This window comes from Polyodon spathula, chromosome 25 (genome assembly GCF_017654505.1).
Source record: "Polyodon spathula isolate WHYD16114869_AA chromosome 25, ASM1765450v1, whole genome shotgun sequence".
Lineage (NCBI taxonomy): Eukaryota > Metazoa > Chordata > Actinopteri > Acipenseriformes > Polyodontidae > Polyodon > Polyodon spathula.
In genome coordinates, this window is record NC_054558.1 from 13214750 (window position 1) to 13230894 (window position 16145).

Sequence of the window (16145 nt, forward strand, 5' to 3'; positions counted from 1 at the left end):
TAAAGTAATAAGCCATAGTTTGTTATATTAGTACAGGAAAATACCATATTATATTTTAAATGCAAGGTTATGGAAAGCAGATCTCTCGCTTTCTTTCTCTCTCTGATCGTAATCTTAAACATGTTTGCAAGCTTTTCCACTCGTGTGATGAAATGTTCATGTGACAGACATAGACCAATCAAAAAGTGAGACTGTTATGCGGTTCCATCCCAAAAACCAGGCCTGTGTCATACCTCTGGAGTTTGGAGAAGCTAAGCGAATGGTCTCGCTTAGCATTTAATAATGAATAGACAGACAAAAAATAGAAGGTTGTAAGACAAACAAGACACAGGACATGGCACTCATAGCCAAAACAAAAAAACAAACAAAACAGACAATACAGTCAAAACATGGTGAGCTTCTATTTTAACTATTATTATTATTATTATTACAATTACCTCTGTCTCCAATCCCGTTCTCCACTCATCGAACACACAACCCCGAGTGAGTGAAAACATGCTGCTTTTATGCAGCTGTACCGAGACTTGATGGCTAATCAATCATTCAATTGGAGTCGCGGTGCACCTGCACGTGAATTAATAAAATACAATTCACCATGCTCACATATTATTACATTTTACTTGCACATGAAGTGCTGTGCAATCCTTGTGCCTAAATACAAATATACATTTTAAACACTTGTGTTACACAAACCTGTTTATATCCCAAGTACCAATGACTATACACCAACATTAACACACAACAGATAACACAAAATGCACACAGGGGTGGGCACTTTGCACAAGGGGGGGTATATGTGGGCAAAGCACACATGGCCTCAATGGCCACCTCCCCCCTTAAAATCCCAGAAGTCTCGCTCAGTCCTGGGCCAAGAACAGGGACTTTAAGGGGTTGATGGGTGGCAATGTTGCCAGTAGCCAGGCTGCTACTGGCCATGCTGTCAGCAGATGTGCTGACAGTGGGGTGAATCTGTCCTCCCGCTGTACCACTGGCAGCGGAAATGCTACCAATGGTATGGCTGTAAGTAGACATGATGACAGCTCCCAGACTGACTCCTTCAGCCAGGGGAAGTCCAGCAGCGGAAAAGCTGCTGGGGTTGGTGGTCTCCAGACCTCCCCCAAGATCTCCGGCAGCGAAATTGCTGCGGGGGAAGGTGGTTTCCTGACCTCTCCCTCCTTCATAGCCGGCAGATCCCTCTGGGGGCACTCCAGTCCCACGAACTCCTGCCTACCCAGCAGAGGGAACCTACAGGAACTGCTGAATTTATCCTGAAATCACGTGAATTACTACAATTTAACACAAGTGGAGGCCACTTAACTTGGTGTCTGATTTTCATGGCGATTGGTTAGACCTGAGCTAATTTACATTTATCCAACCAAGCTATTTCTGTTTTTATTTTTAATTAATTTTCTACAAATTTCTAGAATATTTTTTCACTTCAAAGTTATGGGGTAGGATGTGCAGATAAATGAAAAAAAAAACTATTTTAATGCATTTTAATTCCAGGCTATAAGACAACAAAAGGTGAATATTTTGAAAGGAAGTGCAGACTTTCTATATGCACTGTATATATATATATATATATATATATATATATATATATATATATATATATATATGTGTGTGTGTGTGTGTGTGTGTGTGTGTGTGTGTGTGTGTGTGTCAGTAATACGTATTAGGGACAGTGGTGCTGGTTTGTATTCATTGTAATAATAATAATTATCAAGTAAAAAAAGTAAAAATACTGGAACATGTTAACCTTTATGTTCTAGTAAGAATGAGTGTTGAAATTTCTTAAAAGAGGTACCATTGAACAAGTAGATCTAGTTTAACAAACAACATGTCTTAAATGTAACCGCTACGTGACTGAGGTATTGCATCACCACGTTTAATGGCTTCTACGGACACCTTTATCATTAATCACAGTTTTAAGTCAATACCTTTCTTATGATATTCTGGACCAGTCCTGCTTGCAGATTTCCTTCAAATTGGACAGGCTGGTTGGAATGTGTTCTGCTACCTTTCTTTTTAAATCAATCCACAACATTTCAATAAAGTTAAGATCTGCAGACTGAGAAGGTCAATCCAGAACATATATCATCTTCTTCTTTAGAATGAGAAACATTGGCACATTCTTTCTCTCTCATCCTTTCCATTCTTTAAAGAGGTCATTTCAAACACTATCACCATCTGCTTTTCACACTCCCATTATTGCAGAGGTCACCGCTCAGTGTTTCAGAACATCACTGGGAGCTACAGAGAAACTGTTGTGTGAAAATGGGATTGAAAGAAGACAACATAATTCATTCTAAAGCTGCCAGACGCATAACAAGTAATTGTCTTTGTGTGAAAACATCATTTAAAATACAATACTTAGAACTAGGACCACATGTCAGGTAATGATTGAGTTGTAATGTTTGCTCTGGTTTCACACATTAATGGAGTCCCTATTCAAGCATGTATTCATTATATTTCTACAGTTCTTTGTGATTAACCAGACCCTGCTTTCTAATTTAATTTCTCTGAACACAGAAAACGTTTTCAAAGATTTCACAGAAGAAAAAGCATCAAAGTGCAAACAGTTTGCCTGCACTGAAACCACTTCCTTTATAATAGACTCATGCCAATGATAGTGTGTGGAAGCAGTTCAACATGAGTTTCTTTCATCTTTTACCAGGTCATGGGCCTGTGCCAGTTAGTGATGAGAGAGTTTTTGTACAGCGCCCCAATGAGTTTTCACACTGTGCTACCAACAGAGCACAGTGATAGATTGCTGTGTCGCTCAGAGCAAGTTTGGAAATGGTGATTGTAGTAGAAGAGCTGTCTGCTGTAGAAGTGAACCGGCTTTTGGCAAAGTCTGCAGTGTGGGAATAGCTACTCCATGAGCGGGCTCCTTTACGCAGTATGTATTCCGGGGCTCGGTTTGAGTTCTGTCGATACCAGAAGAGGTAAATGTTTTGGCTATCTGCAGTATAAGAGCAACTGAGCATTACTGACTCTCCTTCTGTACCAAAGACTGCTGCCTGCTGAGGACTGATGGAATCACCTCTTGTCAGGGCTGAACATTGAGGAAGAAAATGAAAATCAAAGATAGTCAATAATAAATAATAATATATTTAAACAGAGATACACTTGTCATTGAAGCCAACTCATAACCTCAAAAACAGTTCTTGTGAGACAATATTACTACCCGCTGGTCTAACACAGAACATATTGAAATACTAAAAGAGCCCTAATAAATTAAATGACAATCTTAAAGTAATAGCTGATGAAGGACAGACAGTAGTTAATAATAATAATAATACCTGGCAGTGTAATGAATGTAATGAAGAATCCTCTTAGTTTTGCCATTGTAGTTCACTGTTTGTATGAGGACAGGATTGAAGGTTACTATCTGTGTGAAGATGTTTATTCTGATGCTGGTGCCACTCTGTGCAGGTGGTTACTTGTGGTTTCAGACGTCACATATTTGTAAGCCAATGAGCAAATACTGGAATAAAAGATTTCAGTACAGCTGCTGTGTGTATCGGCTGCAGTCCATGTTGAGTCTCCAGTAAGGCAATGCTATAAGAATCTTGACTTTTACATCATCTGAAGTCATTTTCTTTCTGATCATCTTTTCTCTGTTTTTCTCATTCCTGGGAGACACGCCTCTTTCAGCCATTCCCTAAGAGTTCTGCTATAACATTATATAAAATCCTGAGCAGAGATAATATGCAGTCGAAGAAGCTCTCTGTCCTACCTGAAGATCCTGACTGTTACAAGGTGCTGTGTGGCAGCATAGTTGCTGGGTCTCACATTAACATCAATCAGTCTCCATGTTATTTGTAGAAGTAAACCATCATTGGCAAAGTCTTGATTATCAGCAGAGCTACTCCATGAGCAGGCTTCTTTAAACAGTATGTATTCTGGGGCTCGATTTGAGTTCTGTTGAATGCAGAAGCATTACTGACTCTCCTTCTTTACCAGAGACTGCTGTCTGCTGAGGACTGATGAAACCAGGCTTGCTGTGGCTGAAAATTGAGGATGCAATCGCATATAGAAATAATGCATCTTGCAATGATGAAATTAGCTGCAAGTATTTTAGACTCACACAAGATAAATGGATCAGTTGTGCTTCATACCAAGGATGGAGTTGATCCCTTTCATGACATGGGCTTTATTGAACAAACATTTGTACAGCTTGTCAACATCTCCTGCAGTTCCATAATAATTGCAATACTAATGTATTTAATCAATTCCACTTGCTGTTACAAGAATCACCACAAGCTGCTCAAATGCAGAGTCTGTGGAAATATACTTCAAAGGGAATTAGAATTGGAATAAGGAACTCTGAATTACTGCTGATTTCTTTAAAAACAGAATAGAAAGTTTTAGTCTCTATGTCTATCCACAATGCTACTCTGAATAATCTGGGTAGAGGTATTGTATGTCAAATATTTTGAACCAATCAGTAAACACCTTCATTAGCAGTTACTGTATGCAAGTCAAAGAGGTTTCTATTCTTCATTGAGTGGAGTCCTCCAGTCCACTTTCCCAGAACTCTAAAAACTAACTGCAGTCCTCCCCACATTATAATGTGCACCGCGGTTACCCTTCTAAACAGAAGAGCTGTCACTGGAAATACCATCAGCATTGCAATCACCAGCCTCTCAACACTCCAGGGTTTTTGTATGGGTTGGGTGCTGCTTTGTATCACTGTGCTGGTTCTATTGCACAGTAGTAGATGGCAGAATCAGACACTGAAGGCTATATTGTCAGGGTGCCAGTTTTAGATGAGGTGTCTACTGCTGGTTTATAGTTCCCTGAATCACCTCCATGTGTTCCTGATCTTGTGGCTTGATTTATGTATTGTAAACCCTGGTGAGGCTCTTGTTTGTACCAATGCATTGAATTAAAGCTGCTTGTTGTATATTTACAGTTTATATGGATTGAATCTCCTTCTGAAACTCGCTGTGAATCAGGGCTTTGAGTCACCTGCTCTTCACTGTGTGCACCTGAAACAAAACAATAGAAAATAATGAACACAGATAAATGAGAAACACACAAACAAACTAACAAGCAAGGTGTTGATCATGGCTCCTTCGAAGAACACACCTGATAGAATCAAACAAAGAATGAAACATCTCAGTCTTGTCATATTAGTCCTCTAGAGTACGTCCTGTGCATTTGAAGAAAGAAACAAAAGAGGCTGGATATGAAAGTTTGTCTTCATACTGAACCAGCCTATCCTTGAGATCACGTGAATGAATCCACAGTGAGGTTTGTCACAGCTTTTTTCTGTTCTTCCAAGTATATGTGCTGCAGAAACTTGAGGTAACAAAGCACCCCCCTTGTTCTAGATTCAGCTGTTTATTGTAGTGATAGGGAATCTATAATGTTTTTCAAATAAAATGGCTGATATTAAAATCAAGGACATTATTCTTCATGTCACGAGTATGAGATCATTCTCACAAGACCCTCGTTGTCACAACATAACAACACTCTCATGATTGGCTGTCTTTGCTCCAGTAAGCTTCATTATCACAAGGTTTCATTTACTTGAAGCTACAGTAATATGTTTAATAAATAATCATATTAAACCTATATATAATGTGTTGTTGATAAAGCTTGTATCATGTCTACTATTGGAAGAAATGTTTGTAATATTATTGAGATGAGACACACACATGGTAAGCACAGGCTCTGCAGCCCTGTATATTATGCACAGTGCAGTATATTCTAGATAGTAACTGGGGTTTGAAAACTCTTGATCATGTTTACAATACAAACTAAAAAGTAACATAAAGTCACGTGTGCTGCATACTGTGGATGAATCCTCTCACAAGCCAATGCCAGGAGGCAAGAGTGTGTAGAGTGCTGGAGAGCTTCTTTTTATTCACAATCATGGTGAATCGTCCCAAGGTTTCATTTGTATTGTAAGCAGACAATATTATGCCTGGGTTTGACCATGTGGCTGTTTATACCGCTGCATGCTCTGGTAGTTAGTAACACTGTTATTACAGTTCATTTCAATGGTCTCTCCTTCAGTTGAATAAACATGTGGAGTCGGATGAATCTGTGAATCTCCATAGACAACAGTAAGAAAAAAAAAGAGTAAAGAATTATTCTTGTGTTTCTCAATAATAATGATGTCTCTGTGCTAGCCTCCATTGAGACCATGTTTTCAATGGTGTATCTCCAGTGTGTTTGTGAACATCACTCACCCAGACTAAAGACAAGCAGAAGAAAAGATCCACACATGTTAATCATTCTTGAATTGCTCCATCCAGTGGTAGAAGTGCTTCTGATGGACAGCCTGAGCTGTGTGTAAAGCCATGCTCAATGTTACCTCAGAATGAGGCAGTGATTGGTTGATCTGTCTTAAGCACAGGGAACCATTGGTTTGGTGATATGAAAACCAACAACTCATCAATAGTTAGAACATGTACTGGTTTTATTGTTGTTGTTGTTTAAATAGAACATTGACACTCACTTCCTGTTGAAAGATTTTATCAAAATTTCCTCCAGCACAGGCATTATTAAATGAGTTCCTTGTAAAATATAAATGATGGTGAATGGCATAGTTACCCTTTTTCCCATTCAAATTGTTGTGCAGATATATTTGATCAGCTGCTCTACAATGAAGAAGAAAGAGAAGTGTTCTCTTGATAGAGTAAAGTGCACATGGTGCGCAGGGGAGAGGTTCAATCAGGGGAGGGCAGGCTTCAGTCCTGGCTGTGCCCAGTTGCTCATCTGGTCCAGGGATCCTACAGCGAGCACTGATGGGGCAGGGAGGTATAATCAGGAAGGACTTATTCACTTCATCTCATGACAGTGACTCTGCTGGTTTATGGACTCCCGCTGGGCTGGCCTTTGTATTCCAGAGTCTCACCAGCACAGAGCTCCTGGGTCTACAGAGGGGATGGCTGTGTGAGGAATCATACTGAGACTCTGAAGAAATACAAATAAATTCTGTGTGTAAACACTGCTATCTAGTGGTTCAAATTTGAGTGCATCATTACTGGTCTATGAGTGCAAATTGATATAAATTCATAAGCAAAGAGCCTAAATAGAAGAGGATATAATAGTGATTATTAGTATGATTGCTGGATTTTTGATATAATGTTGATATCATGTTGTATACAATGGATTGAGAAGACGTCAATAAGGTAATTCAGGCAAAATTATGATTGTGAGGGTTGCTTTACATTGGATTGAGAAGACGTCAATAAGGTAATATATATATATATATATTATAATATATATATATATATATATATATATATATATATATATTATATATATATTATTAATATATAAGCAACCCTGACTTTTATTCGTTGGGAGTGTAAAGTATTACAACGGACTTAAATCTATAGATAGATAGATAGATAGATAGATAGATAGATAGATAGATAGATAGATAGATAGATAGATAGATAGATAGATAGATAGATTTGAAACTAGATGCATTATATTGCAAATATTTACCTGTATTCACAATTATTTATATTTGGCTGCATACAGCACATACAGAGTTACATTCTGTGTGTCTGTGTCAGCTGGCAGTAGAGGGTGAGGTGAGTTTTTGTTCAGCTGTGCCGTGGTTCTGAAGCACTGTGAGGCTGCAGTGCACAGTGATATGTCGCCTCATCATCTGCTTCCAGTCTGGAGATTGTCAGGTTGGTAGATTCCTTATCAGCACTTGCTGAGTGTCTCTCTGTGAATAATCCACTCTCAGTCTTCACTGTTCTCGATGTTCCAGCTCCTCTCATCACCATGTATTGAGGAACCCTGTTAGGAAACTGTCTGTACCAGTATAAATATGGTCCATTTGAACTGGTAGAGTAAGTGCACTTCAGAGTTATTGAAGATCCTTCTTCATCAGAGACCTCTGAATGTTCTGATTGAATTGTGTTTCCAAGAATCAGCACTGAAAGAGACAAGAATACAATTCTATCATGGGCAAGTAGATTGTATGAATCCATCTGAGTGTGTCTTTAATGTCTGAGGTTGTTGTTTCTTTCTTTTTTGTTCTATACTTACATGGCAGACATGCTGCAGTTGCCCAGCAGTAGATTTGCCTTTTAAACATGCTGCTTGTCTTTTAATACTCAAGAGTAAGTCTCATCTGGTTAGTGCCGCTTGAAGGCTTCAGTGAAGCTCTTGAGCTGGAAGTGAATCTGAACTGCCAGTAACAGTGATGATGCTGCAGAACAAACATGCTCTGTGCTCACGTGCCGCTCTGAACATGTCACTCATTCAGCTCACATGATTGGAGGGGCAGGCAGGGGTTATGTGGTATAACCAGATAAAGACATAGATACCTGTTAATCAAGAATAGAAAGTAAGGATTGAGATTGTTTTATTCATATTCATTGAATTTATGGAAGCTTTCCAATCCCATTCAGTCCTAAACTAACAGAAAGCACACAAACATCGCTACCAGAGTGGGTTATAAAAGAGAAGGAAGGCCTGAGGGAACTAGCATCACCTAAAATGAACAAATCACCAGGGCCTGATGGAATTCATCCTGGAGTCCTCTGGGAAACCAGACAGTAGATCACTATGTCATATATTTAATAAATCACAGTAAGAAGGAACAAAGGAAGCATGTATAAGTCTAGTCGGGTATGTGTGTGCATGTGGAGAAGGGGGAGGGGGGGGGGCGTGGCATCATTTAAGTTGTCCAGTTTTCTTTTTATTCTGAATTGGCACTAAGGGTGATCTAAGGGTTAATTAAGAGTAATATTGTAAGTTAATTTAACCAATCATCAAGAGTAAAAAAGAACAGAGACAAAGGAGTTTCCGTTTTTAAATTACTCGTCATCACTCTCCCCACATCAAATAGCCTGCAGCTCATCAATGGCATTGTTGGTGTTGAGTTTAACTAGACTTGCACCCACAGCAAATATCATTAGAATTATTGCAGACATTTAGCAGATGTAGCTTATCCATGGTCATTGTTACAGCTTTTAAATACCTGCTCTAAAGACAATAGACTTAGAATTAAAAAATAACAGAGAGCCGTACAGTTACATATAAAACAAACATGACATACATTTTATATATTGCAATTGCACCATTTTGTAGACTTGCTTGCTTGAATTGTTTTCCATGTAAAGAAAGGGAAAGTTATTCAAGCACCTCTCGTCTATTACAGTTGAGCTCTTTGACAGTATCCTGTTTAACTGGGTGTGAACACTTCACTGTGTTTTTGTATTGAGGCACTCACAGTAGGCTGCACAACACAGTAATACATCACAGCATCTGCATCTCAGTGTTACTGATGTGAAGTTCAGTTGAGTGATTATCTCTGTAGAAAACCATTGAGAAACGTCCCTTAGGCTCAGCCGAAATGTACCCGTAAATCAGAACTTCAGGTGACTTACTGGGTCGCTGTAGATACCAGTACATATTCTGAAAGTTTTCATTGCTGTGGTTACATCTCAGGGGAGTCTTCTCTCCTGTGTATGAAAATATAGTGATGGGCTGATTGATTTCAGCAGCCTTTGTGTTACCTAGCAAGAGAAGCGTAGAATAAAATTAAAAAGAAAAAAAAACTGAAAACAGTTCAAAATGTCCCATATGATATACATAAAATACATATTATGGTATTCATAAAATACACCTACATATAAAACACACCAGCTGCATTATTGTCAAAAAGAACATTTGTACAGCTCTTGGTGACATTGCAGACATTCTTCAGTGTGTTGTCCTCTCTAATCTGCACACAGCTTTGTTTTTAAGCAGTGTTGATTCTCCTCTCTGAAGACAGCCTGTGATGAGACACAAACAAATAGACCACAGACCCAGGTGAGCATTATTATAAACCTCTCCAGCTGTGCAAATAGTGCTGTGGAATTACAGGAACACTGCCATCTAGTGTTATAATGGATTCATTGAATTTATCTTTTGAGATCCATGAACTTGCTTGTCTTTTGGTGTAACTCGCAGTTCTGTAAAGGTTTTAGTCCTTCACAAGACCAAAATGGCTTATAGCTTTGGGTTTCAATCCTGGTTCTGGGGACCCCATTTGTCTGCTGGTTTTTGTACCAACTGAGCTATCAATTACTTTATTGGATGCTCAATCAACTAACTATTTGACTTTTTAAATTGTTTTGCTTCTAAAAGTTGGAGATTTCAAATTCTTCATAACATTGTATATGTAACTTGAAATCTGAAAATATTTAAAATAATGACAACGCTCTGATCAGGCAAATTATTATGTTCAATGAAGTAATGAGAGCTCAGTTGAAACAAAAGCCAGCAGACACAGGGGTTCCCCAGGACCAGGAATGAGAATACAGAGTACAAGGCTCCTCTTCAGTGGGATGCTAGTCCATCACAGGCTACCCCCAGCCAATGTCAGTGATTTATACAGGTGGATTGAGCGCAGCACTCAGGGTGCACAACCTTGCTCAAGGATACAACTGTCTGCATTGGGGTCTTGAACCCATGACCCTGTGATAATGGGTCCACAGCCTGAACCACTACTCCTCTCTTTCCTGTGGTTTGGTATCAGCCTCACTAACACCTTTCAGAGACATTCAGCACTAGATTACTCAGTGAAAACTGCAGGTAAAGACAGATCCTCATTCAAGGTTAGTTCAATCTCCATCCATCCATCATTTACCATGTCATCCTTTACAGGGTCAGAGTGAGCCAGAGCCTAACCCAGCAGACACAGTACACAAGGCAGGATTACACCTTGGATGGAATGCCAGCCCATTGCTGGGCACCACACAGACAGGGCAATTTAGAGAGACCAATCAACCTGACCAGCACTTCCTTGGACTGTTGGAGGAAACCGGAGTACCTGGAGAAAACCCACGCAAATAGGGGGAGAACATGCAAACTCCAAACAGACCCCTAGACCAGATTTTGAACCCAGGACCCTGGTGCTATGGAGCAGCAGTGCTAAACACTATTTAGCACTGCCACACTGTGCCGCCCTAATTCAGTCTCAAACAATTAAAAAGAACACAACTCACATACAAAGGAATCTGGTAAACAACATTATATCACAGAGGTGTTCTCATAGCATTCTATTGTAATGGGGACCATTGCTTTCAATTGGATTGGAAATATTGTACTGACATTTACATTGAAGCATGTCTCAGATTTTTATGTATGAGTAATCTATAGATTACAAAAGTCAATTTGTAGTTTAGAAAAAAGTAAACTAAAATAAATAAAAAAAGGTTGTAGTTCAGATCGTGTTCAAGGGACCTATTCTTATGTTGTTTATGAGCTGGAAGAAGTGCTTAAACCAGGTGAGAATAGAGCCCGGAATTAATTACTGAGCACAACAGTGTTCAATAGTTCCTCACATATAGGGCACAGGGCGTAAAGTCGTGACAATGGGTTGCATTCATCAATGCGTAGGTTTTGCATTTTAGAACAGTGCAAGCGATTCATGAAATTTCTCGTCAATCGATTATCTCTGGGAAGGATTTGGGAAAACTCCTGTGAAAATGTGTCATGAAAAAGTTTCCATTAAAATGTACTAAACAATGATGAATCACAGCTGTACTAATTGGCAGAGTTAATGATATGTAAACTAAGAGAAATGTGGGGGGTTTTTAGCAATGAATTTGGAGTTTTGAATACCTTCTGTATTTCTTCTCAACTGACTTGATACTGCAGTCAAAAAATAAAAGAAGCCTTTGATGTATCAAAAACCTTGGGGGAAATCTGTAAGATCTCCTTAATAAAGAATGCTGTGAGTGACAGATTGGTGAATAGAGCTCACTGTGCTGGCCTGTGTGAGAGGTGCGGTGAGCAGGGTCCTGCTCAATCAAGGTATATGCTACATGCAATGCTCTTCCATTCAGCCATTTGTTCCATGTAATCTCTATGATATGGGTAAATAAAGGTTTGTATTGTCGATACTTGAATAATTTCAATGCAGATAAAGTTGACGCTGTCCGCGGTTCTGAATGTGTCAGATACCAAACGCAAATGAAAAGTGTCTCTCAGTTGAATGTATCCATTGCTTATTTGTTGTCATGCTATATTGACTGAGTTTATCAACCAGTTTACAGAACAATGTTTGCTGTTTAATGCGGGTAGTTTCTAAACAACATACACGACAGTGTACAGGGATTTTTTAAGCTTTTTTTTTTTTTTTTTTTTTTTTTTTTAAGACCGAGTTATTATATCTGCTTGGAAAATTTCTAATGAAAAACAAGAACCAAACAACAGATTCAGAGAAAAACAATCTCCTGGCTGCTATAGGAGATCATTGTACTAATTATACTCACAACACAATATTCACTCCACTTTTATTTATTGTGTTCGTCGATTTTAACCTCAAACCTTTGGTTGCACTGCAACTGAAAACAATGTGAAGAATGCATCTGTAGAAGAGAAAGTGTCGACCCGTCCCGTACACAAACCTGCAGCTCGCACAGCATCTATGTTTTCTATTACTTGTGATGGCTCTCGCAAGAAATGTATGTACAGGACTGTATTGTAACTTTAGCAGTGTAGTTCAGCACTGCGTCTCGTATCGAATCGTGAGGTCCTGAGGGGCAGGGCAGGGAGTACCGGACTGTATTGTAACTTTACCAGTGTAGTTCAGCGCTGTGTCTGTAATCGATGGCTGAAGGGCAGGGCAGGGAGTACCGGACTGTATTTTAACTTTACCAGTGTAGTTCAGCGCTGCCTCTCTTATCTAGGGCTGAGTGTTAAGCAGGACAATGATTATTTATTTATTTGTTCATTTATTTTAATAAGATCATAAAGGAAAGTGTCAAACCAAATGCACTTCTGATAAAAAAAAAAATAATCCCATACTTTATGTAATCATCCTAAACAGACATTTTAAATATTTTAATGAACCTCTAATATAACCTTTGAATATAACATATGCAAACGCTCCCCAGCGTGTATAAAATGAACACAAGGCAAAACTCCAACATATCCGTACCTGTGATTAAACGTGAATCGATTCCTTTTATATTGATACAAGCACGTCCTTATTCGACTTCATATTGAAGCGCAGGTATGTGCGCATTGTTTGGTTGTTCACTACATGATGTGTTTGTTGAGTTTCCTGTACAATATAATATTTATTATTGTAGGTTATATTGGTGTTTGCGAAAATCCATTTACTGTTGATAGCTCAGTAAACAAATAAATATAACATGTGGCTTGCTTTTCTGCTAGTCCCATCCATGCCTATTTTGCCGCTACCAGAGGGAATCGACGCTGTGTGTGTGTGTGTGTGGGGGGGGGGGGGGGGGGGGGGGGGGGGGTGTGGGTGTGTGTGTGTGTGCGGGTGTGTGTGTGTGATATGGCAGGACCAACAGCACACTGTAATATGGCTTGTAACTTCTAAACTACAACACTAGCAACAAGCTAAAAAAAAAAAAAATACAATTAATAAACAGTAATAAAAGCGTACATTTATCAAGAAATAAGACATTATTTTATTTAATTTAAGTTATTTTTATCAATATTCCCTGTTATTCGACTGCAGATTTAAACTCCTCTCTCTTAAGTACCTAATAATAACATACTGTACACACACATTGTAACTGATATGTTTAACCCGCACCAGCTGTTTTTCCAGTGAAGGAGTTAATTAGTGCGCTCTAAATGGGCTGTGTTATTGTAGAAGGCAGTAATGTAAAGACAGCACCGTGGTACTCAGCGCACACAAGTACAATGCAGAATCACACAGCTGCGTGTTCACGATTGTTAAACTAGTCATCTTCTGCGATGTGTCCAACTGACTGGAAAACCTGGCTTCAGTTTCATCTGATCGGAGTTCTTCAGCGTAACCTTTCAGGCGATGAAAAAGATATCGAGGAGAGCTGCTTGGAGTCTGCTTGTACCAGAACAGATACTCAGTGCTAGCGCTACTGCTCAGGGAGTAATTACACAATATCCTCACGTCGCTGCTAACTTTCGAGGTAATCGTGTCATTGAGTTGATTAATTTCATCTCCACGACTGCAGTCTGTAAATACAAACAAACAAACAATAATAATAATAATAATAATAATAATAATAATAATAATAATAATAATAATAATAATAATAATAATAATAATAATAATAATAATGCACAATTTAGTAACTGCAGCTGAATCCACGACTGTTATTACAATAAAATACATCTTTACCAAAGGTTAAATAGAAGACTGCAGTGAGGAGACCTGCATACAGCATGGTTATCGCTGTTCATTCAGTTTGAATGAGTTCTCTGTCTCTGTTCTGTTGGTTTCTGCTCAGTACTGAATGCCAGTCTGCAGCCGCACCTCTTAGCGGATCAGTGGGCGTTTCCTCCGTGTGTCGGGATGTTTCTCTGGTGTCCAATCAGAACCCATGAACCCGCGCTGCGCTCTGTCTTCTTCATTACGCAATGAAGCTTCAGAACAAGGTTCTTTCGAGTCATGAGTTGTGTTCCAATACTGTTTAACACAGACAGACAGATCCAAGCAGGGAGCGCATTAGGGTTCCACAGTAACACAGTGGTTTCTGTAGAGCGCTGGAAACGGTTTAAAAAAAACTAAATTCGGGAAAAAATAAGGTCCATATTTTCAAGTCATCTTCAGCACTCGCACTGTGTTCACTTTTTTTTTTTCTTTTTTATATTGACATTCCCAGTATCTCTTAATTTCTTTGATCCTCTGTACAGTGTATTCATTATCACATACATTGCCTGCCTGTACCTCAATACACAGGCTGCATTCACACAGATTGACCGGGGACCTTGCTGTTACTGAGACGGAAGAACACAATGTAACACCGCTTATCTGACATAATTTCTTCATTCTGTGAGCGGGGGTGTCATTCTCATACTGTTTTCATACAGGTAGTGTTGGAAAGCAGCTGCACCAGGAGATATGGCGAGTGGGAGCTGACTGTAAATGAGCGTTGAACACACGATTGTCCTACACCGCCCCCTGGTGGGATTCCCTTGAACTGTCGTTCAGACCTCAGGGTTAAACTGATCATTTCTACTTGGTGCGCGGGAAATGGCAGTGAGTAGGCGGGGCAGGAGAGTCAGAGGAGCGCTGCATTCTGGCACTGCATAGTTCAACTAGAATTATAAAGCTCTATTTCTTGTATTGGCTTTTCTTACTTAATATACATTTTTCATCATTATATATTTGTGTATAATTATAATAATACACGTAATGTGCAAATTAGTAGGCCATGTTTACAAATAAATCTTCAAACTTTAAATAAGGATATTAAGTTACCCATTCAGTTCAGAAGAGAGTGAGATATATGTGTTAATTGAGTGTCTATAACACTCATAGTAAAGATATTCATTGTAACGTTGAAAAGAACAGTTATCAGAAGTTAAAGAAATGCTTTAAACATCTCATTGTGTAACTGTGTTTCCTTTTTTACCAGCAGTGACATCCGCCAGACAGGCTGATAGTTTGCAGTGTGAAAGGAAACCCTTTAAACCTTTGTTTTATTTGATTTTATTTTTTGTCAGCAGTTACAATGGATGGAATTTTAATTAATGTAAATGTGTGCTGTTTGATTTGCATATTAAGAATTATGTTTAACTCAATGCTTTATTAATTTAGTAAAATAGCCTCTTTGTTTGATATGTTGTAAATACGCACCAGTGGTTCTATTCATATGAGGAACACGTTAGTAGCGACATGTTTGCATTACTTCATAGAATTCAATGAGAATAAAAAATGTCTCTTTGAGTATAGTGCAGTGGGGATAGTTACCAGCAGGTGCAGATTCATGTGTGCTGTTTGATGTAGTAGAGAGCAGGGGGATAGTTACCAGCAGGTACAGATTCATGTGTGCTGTATTCTCTAGCAGTTTATACACAGAACAAATGCTTCACTGCAATCTTCACCAGCGAGATTCACTCGGCAGGCAGCAGGCATTGTTTGAAGAGATACGGAGACTCTCACAGTGTGGGACTCAGAGCACAGAAGTACATAGCAGAGTCAGGCAGCAAAGCCACAGTGATATTCAGATGAAATGTCTTCTCTGTCTTGTCAGAAGATGCATAAAAACGATTTTGAAACCTTGGTGGAATGTCCTCCTTCTTAGAATATCTACTAAGAATGAGCTGTGGGGCTTGATTGGGGTCCTGAATGTACCAGAAGAGACCGGGAGCAGTGTTTGCTGCTTCATACGCGCACTGAATAATGGTGCTCTCACTCTGTT